At 38.7% G+C, this 6,626-nt stretch overlaps 1 non-coding gene across 1 annotated transcript; it reads right to left on the bottom strand.

The window, feature by feature from the left end:
• Positions 1–1,690: 1,690 nt before the first annotated feature.
• LOC127088523 (small nucleolar RNA R71) lies at positions 1,691–1,797 on the bottom strand. Its single transcript, XR_007790355.1, has one exon. It is a non-coding gene; the product is annotated as a small nucleolar RNA R71 (small nucleolar RNA).
• Positions 1,798–6,626: the final 4,829 nt, after the last annotated feature.

The following is a 6,626-nucleotide window of genomic DNA, read 5'->3' as shown; positions in this document are numbered from 1 at the left end:
ATTTATTCAACCCTCCGATTGGAGCAGATTTTTATTACTTGCCTTTATCTTATTTATTTTCCGCACTCGCTTTACTTTATTTATTTCCTCGCACTCGCTTTACTTTATTTATTTCCTCGCACTCGCTTTACTTTTATTTATTTCCTCGCACTCGCTTTACTTTATTTATTTTCCCGCACTCGTTTTACTTTATTTATTTCCTCGCACTCGCTTTACTTTTATTTATTTCCTCGCACTCGCTTTAAATTATTTACTTTCCGCACTCGCTTTACTTTTATTTACTTTCCGCACTCGCACTACTTTTATTTATTTTAATGCACTTTTACTTTACCATGTCTAGCTAAATTGATAAGGTTAGAATGTAAGGATCGTAATTGAACCGATAATCCGTACAATTGTTCGTAGAAACACTTATGGGCTATTTTAACTTTCAACTTAAGTTTTCCCGCACTTCAATTCCGTTGGGTAAGATCGAAAGCCGTCCAACGTCTATCTAAACTTAATTGTTTTTAACTATTTCAAAAACAGCGAAAGCGCTTTGTTTAGTTCATTAGGAGTTTTTAACATTAAAAAGAAAAGAGATTTTAAAACTATTTTCGGACGCGTTTATAAGTTTAGAGTCTGGTTCGTGAGGACCTCTTTTGGTTAAGAAATCCAGGTTATAATACTTTTCAACTTAGTCAAGATACTATATTTCTTAAAAATAGGTTTACTACTCTAACGCAATGCGCGCCTTTTTATAAGTGACAATAAGAGGGTTTGATTAGGGAGTATAACTCGGTTCTGAATACGCGAAAGCGACAGTTCCTGTTAAATTAGTTCTTTTCAAAGTAGGAAACACTGCCCATAAGTAATTCTATTAGCAAGTACTTGGATTATTAATTGATTACGTGAATTACATTCGACCCTGTCTTTATTAATTAATCTTTATTTAACACTTTACTTTTCATTGTACACTCCAAAAACACCTATTTTGATTGCCTTTGATAAACACCATAACAATAGATAACGATAGATTAACACTTGGTCTCTGTGGATTCGACAATCTTTTATATTACTCTGACGCGTTCGTATACTTGCGAACACCGCATCAAGTTATTGACCGCATCAAGTTTTTGGCGCCGTTGTCGGAGACCAATTTCGTCAAATTTCATTTCCCTGTTGTTATATCGTTTAGACTTAGGTTATTTCCCACCGGTCAATGCGAAGAACTCGCAGCACCGGAAGTTTAAGCTTAGTATACCCTCTGGCGGAACCTGAACGTTACGCTCGCGCACGTTTAGTCTTTCATAGAATTAAGAGAGCTATGGCAGAAGATCAAAACCAAAGACCTCTTAAGGACTTCGCTCAACCATCAAACGAAGAACCTAGTTCTAGTATAGTAAACCCAACCATCCCAGCTAATAATTTTGAACTTAAACCATCCCTGTTGCAACTAGTGCAACAGAGACAATTCGTGGGTCTCGCTACCGAGAAGCCAAACCAACATTTAAAAATATTTCTTCAATTAGCAGATACTTTTAAAACCAATGGAGCTTCTCCTGAGGCAATACGTTTAAGATTATTTCCTTTTTCCCTCAGAGATAAAGCCCTATCATGGTTAGATTCCCTTCCACCCAATTCCATTACGACTTGGGATAACCTTAGAAGAGTTTTTCTTGCTAGATATTTTCCCCCGAGTAAGACCGCCGTTCTTCGAAACCATATAACTAGATTTACCCAAAACCAAGGAGAATCGTTGTTCGAAGCTTGGGAGAGATATAAAGAGTTGTTACGAGCATGCCCACATCATGGTTTAGAAAATTGGTTAATCATTCAAACCTTCTATAATGGACTTCATTATAACACAAAGATGACCATCGACGCTGCCGCAGGCGGTGCTCTGATGAACAAACCTTATCCTGAAGCTAGTGCCTTCATCGAAGATATGGCTCAAAACCATCAATCATGGGGAGTCGAACGAGCGACAGTTGAGAAGAAGGAAGCCCAAGGAGGAGTGTATGAACTAAGCTCTATAGACATGATGCAAGCTAAAATGGACGCATTAGCCCTTAAAGTCGAGCATATGTGCATAAACCCGAATACTATAGCCGCAGTTTCGTCGGATTGTGAGATATGTGGAACCAAAGGACATCAATCTGCAGAACGCAGTCTATTAAATGAAACCCACTATGAGCAAGTAAACTACACCCAAGGGAACCCATATTCGAATACCTATAACCCTGGATGGAGGAATCACCCGAACTTCTCCTATAAAAACAATAACCCTATTCAAAATAATACACCTCCGAGACCTAGTTATCAAGCCCCAAGATCAAATCAACCTATGCAACCTGCACCACCAAAACTGAGCCTTGAGAAAATTATGGAAAATTTTATCACCGCTCAAACCCAACAAAACAAGGAGTTCATGAACCAAAACATTCATGTTAACGAATTGATTACTCAGTTAGGAACCAAGGTTGACCAAATAGTTACTCATACCAAGATGCTTGAAACCCAGATCTCTCAGGTAGCTTTAAACCAAGCCCCTCAGACTACACCTGGAGGACAATTCCCTGGACAACCTCAACAAAATCCGAGAAGACAAGCCAATGCCATTACCTTACAAAGTGGAAACGCTTATGATGAGCCACCAAATCCTAGATTGAGTGAACCCAAAACTTCTAAGGAATGAACCAAACCCCCAGACAAAGTAAAGGAACCAGAGGAATCTGAAAACCAGGAAGGTCGAGAAAAAGGAGAAGAACCTAAAGATAAAACTTACATACCACCCCCGCCATATAAACCACCTATACCATATCCGCAAAGACTCAAACAAACCCAGATCAATAAACAGTATCAAAAATTTATTAAAGTTATAGAAAAACTTCATGTAGAAATCCCTTTCATAGAAGCCATCACCCAAATACCTTCTTATGCAAAGTTTCTCAAAGACATCCTTACCAACAAACGTAGACTTGACGATCCGAAGCCTTTGGAATGTAATGCTATTTCCGAGGACAAATTAGCAAAGAAAGATAAAGATCCTGGAAATTTCTCCATTCCTTGCCTTTTGGGTAATCATGTCATCGAAAAAGCTTTTCTAGACTTAGGAGCTAGTGTGAGCTTAATGCCTTTAGCGGTTTGTGAGAGGTTAAACTTAGGAGAATTACAACCCACTAAGATGTCACTTCGGTTAGCCGATAGATCTGTTAAATATCCGATAGGCATTTTAGAAGATGTTCCTGTTAGGATAGGTCAGTTATTTATCCCTACTGATTTTGTTGTCATGGACATCAAAGAGGACAATGATATACCAATCCTTCTAGGTAGACCATTCTTATCGACTGCAGGAGCCATAATAGATGTCAAGAAAGGAAAGTTGACATTTGAGGTAGGTGACGATAAAATAGAATTTATACTTTCGAAATTTCTTATGGCACCTGTGATGGGAGACTCGTGTTATGCCTTAGATATCATTGATGAATGTGTTAGAGAATTAGAACAAAAAGAAATTATAAAAATAATTAAGTTACCATCAACTCTCATAAGGGAAGATGATGACTTTAAGAAACCCTACATCGATGATAACCTCTACGAATGTTTATCCCTTACCTCAGATCCTATGCCATGCCCTAAGAAACCAACCTTAGAACTTAAGGAACTGCCTAAGAACCTGAGATATGAGTTCCTCGATGAAAAGATGAACCGTCCAGTGATAGTTAGTGCTACCTTGAGCCAAGAGGAAACGAACCAACTTTTAGACATTTTACGAAGACATCCCTCAGCCTTAGGATATAATATCTCTGACCTGAAAGGTATAAGCCCATCCGTATGCATGCATCGGATTTCGCTCGAAAAAGATTCAAAACCCTCAAGGGAACATCAGAGAAGGATAAACCCTATAATGAGTGATGTTGTAAAAAAGGAAGTTCTTAAGTTACTTGAGGCAGGTATAATCTACCAGATCTCGGACAGTAAGTGGGTGAGCCCTGTGCATGTAGTACCTAAAAAGGGAGGCATCACAGTCGTGCAAAACGATAAAGGCGAACATGTAGCGAAACGTTTAGAAGGAGGATGGCGGATGTGTATAGATTATAGAAAATTAAATAAAGCAACTAGGAAGGATCATTTCCCTTTACCATTTATAGACCAAATGTTGGAGCGTCTAGCCAGACACTCTTACTTCTGCTATCTAGATGGATACTCTGGATTCTTCCAAATACCTATTCACCCCGAAGATCAAGAAAAAACTACCTTTGCATGCCCTTATGGAACTTTTGCCTACAGACGAATGTCGTTCGGCCTCTGTAACGCCCCAACTACTTTCCAACGCTGCATGATGTCTATCTTTGCAGATTACCTAGATGGTATCATGGAAGTGTTTATGGACGATTTCTCGGTTTGCGGATCTGATTTCCACAATTGCCTTGCTAACCTTGAGAAAATCCTGGAGAGATGCGTGGAGGTGAACCTCGTGCTAAACTGGGAAAAATGTCATTTCATGGTAACCGAAGGAATAGTTTTAGGACATATAGTTTCCGAAAAAGGTATAGAGGTAGATAAAGCTAAAATAGAAGTTATAGAAAACCTAAAACCACAAAAAATAATCAGAGAAGTCCGAAGCTTTCTTGGACACGCTGGATTCTATCGGCGTTTTATTAAGGACTTCTCCAAAATCACTAAACCTTTAACTGGACTTTTAATGAAAGATGTTGAATTCATATTTGATGAAAAATGTAATGACGCATTTAATCTTTTAAAGCAAGCACTAGTATCTGCACCCATTATGAAACCACCTGGTTGGTCAGAACCGTTTGAGATAATGTGCGATGCTAGTGATTATGCAGTTGGAGCCGTTCTAGGACAAAGGAAAGATAAAAAATTATATGCCATTTATTATGCCAGTAGAACCCTAGATGTTGCCCAACTTAACTACGCAACAACTGAAAAAGAATTACTCCCTGTAGTTTTCGCTATAGACAAATTTAGATCTTATCTAGTAGGAGCAAAAATTATTGTTTACACCGATCATGCTGTCATTCGTTACCTATTAAGTAAAAAAGATGCCAAGCCCAGGTTACTCCGATGGATTCTATTACTACAAGAGTTTGATTTAGACATAAGAGATAAAAAAGGCACTGAAAATGTAGTGGCCGATCACCTTTCTAGGCTAGAACATCTAAAACCAGAACTAATACCCATAAATGATGATTTTGCCTATGATAGACTGATAGCTAAAGTAGAAACCATTGAAGATGATAACATAGATCCTTATGAGCATTCCCAAAATTCCTTAGCAATAAGTAACGTACCCTGGTATGCAGATTTCGTTAATTACCTAGCTGCTGATATAGTACCCCCTGATCTTGACTACCACCGCAAGAAGAAATTCTTCCACGATGTAAGAAACTTCTATTGGGACGAACCGCTCCTTTTCAAAAGGGGTAAAGATGGCATTTTTCGCCGTTGCGTTCCAGAAGAAGAGGTAAATAATATTATCGAGCATTGTCATTCTGCACCTTATGGTGGACATGCGAGCACCTCTAAGACATACGCCAAGATTCTTCAAGCTGGCCTATTCTGGCCTACCATGTGGCGTGATGTCTATGCTTTCATTGTCAAGTGTGATAGATGCCAACGCACTGGAAACATTTCAAGACATGATGAAATGCCTCTAAGAAACATTCAAGAAGTAGAACTCTTCGACGTATGGGGTATAGATTTCATGGGACCTTTTCCACCATCCTTAGGAAATAGGTATATCTTAGTAGCTGTAGACTATGTGTCTAAGTGGATTGAAGCTATAGCTGCACCCACAAACGACACTAGGGTAGTAATCAAACTATTTAAAAACTATATATTCCCTAGATTTAGAACACCACGTTTAGTCATAAGCGATGGAGGATCACACTTTATATCGAGAATATTTGACAAACTTTTAAGAAAATATGGAGTTAGGCATAAAGTAGCAACACCATACCATCCACAGACTAGTGGCCAAGTAGAAGTATCTAATAGGGAGATAAAACAAATCCTAGAGAAAACTGTTTCTATTTCTAGGAGAGACTGGTCTCAGAAGCTTCAAGAAGCATTATGGGCCTATATAACCGATTTCAAAACCCCTATAGGAACTACTCCTTATCAACTAGTTTATGGAAAATCATGTCACTTACCATTCGAATTAGAGCATAAGGCCTATTGGGCCATTAAAACTTTGAATTTAGACTACCTAGCCGCTGGAGAAAAGCGTACCCTAGACATTAATAAATTAGAAGAACTTAGGCAATCGGCCTACGAGAATGCAAAAATATATAAAGAGAGGACAAAAGCCTATCACGACAAAAGAATAGTAAAGAAAAACTTCAATATAGGCGATTCTGTTCTCCTTTTCAACACTAGGTTACGACTCTTCCCTGGAAAGCTACGTTCAAGATGGACTGGTCCTTTCGAAGTATCCAAGATTCTGAGATCCGGAGCCGTAGAAATCAAGAACGATACCTGTAGTCCATTCATTGTAAATGGACAAAGACTGAAGCTCTACGAAGGAGGAGACATTCCAGCATACTGCTCGAGCCACACCCTGATTGATCCACCAATTCCTACTACAGATGTATAGATTCTAATCGTCAAGCTATTGACGT

Source organism: Lathyrus oleraceus, chromosome 5, assembly GCF_024323335.1.
Source record: "Lathyrus oleraceus cultivar Zhongwan6 chromosome 5, CAAS_Psat_ZW6_1.0, whole genome shotgun sequence".
Taxonomy (NCBI): domain Eukaryota; kingdom Viridiplantae; phylum Streptophyta; class Magnoliopsida; order Fabales; family Fabaceae; genus Lathyrus; species Lathyrus oleraceus.
This window is presented reverse-complemented; position numbering and strand designations above follow the sequence as displayed.